Below are 812 nucleotides of genomic sequence, written 5' to 3' on the forward strand. Positions count from 1 at the left end.
TTCGTCGTCAAGAAGATGCAGTGCACTTGCGTACAGCGTGCAGTGCGAAAGTGGTATGCAGAATAGTTATTCTGCTAATATTAGCAGAATAGACCGTCTGTATATATATATATATATATATATATATATATATATATATATATATATATATGGAAAATTCATCCTACCAACCGGTGATAGTTACCCCACATGTCTCATATACTAGCATGTGGTACTATATATACAATTTTATTATTTTAAATATGTTCATGTAATATATCTAAGATATTTCAAAACAAATTACATGAAAAAATTGCACATGAGTCCATAGTTTTTGTTATATTTGTGAAATACATACATATTTGTACGTAAAAAAAAGCATAATCAAAAAATGGTATATACTACCTAAAAATTTGTATATATACTACCTAATCATTATTATATACTACATACTACACGTACATACTCTCGGTTTCGACAGATACTACATACAACATACAGAACGCAAGTGGTGGTAACTACCACTGCTTGTAGGAAACATTTGTCCTATAATATATATATATATATATATATATATATATATATATATATATATATATGGTGGGTCTATTATGATAACACCCTTAAGAGTGTCTTATTCTACTAACACCCCACGTTATTCTGCTAACACTTTAGCACTGATCTATCGACTGAAACCAAACTGCCGAGATGGATTAAAAAACCCAGACCCACCCGAACCCACCTTCTTCCCCCACTAACTTCTACCCCACCCACCCCGCACGACCCAATCCCCACGGCACCAACCTCCCTCCTGACCCCACCTCCTACCTCCG

This window comes from Triticum dicoccoides, chromosome 4B (assembly GCF_002162155.2).
Source record: "Triticum dicoccoides isolate Atlit2015 ecotype Zavitan chromosome 4B, WEW_v2.0, whole genome shotgun sequence".
Lineage (NCBI taxonomy): Eukaryota > Viridiplantae > Streptophyta > Magnoliopsida > Poales > Poaceae > Triticum > Triticum dicoccoides.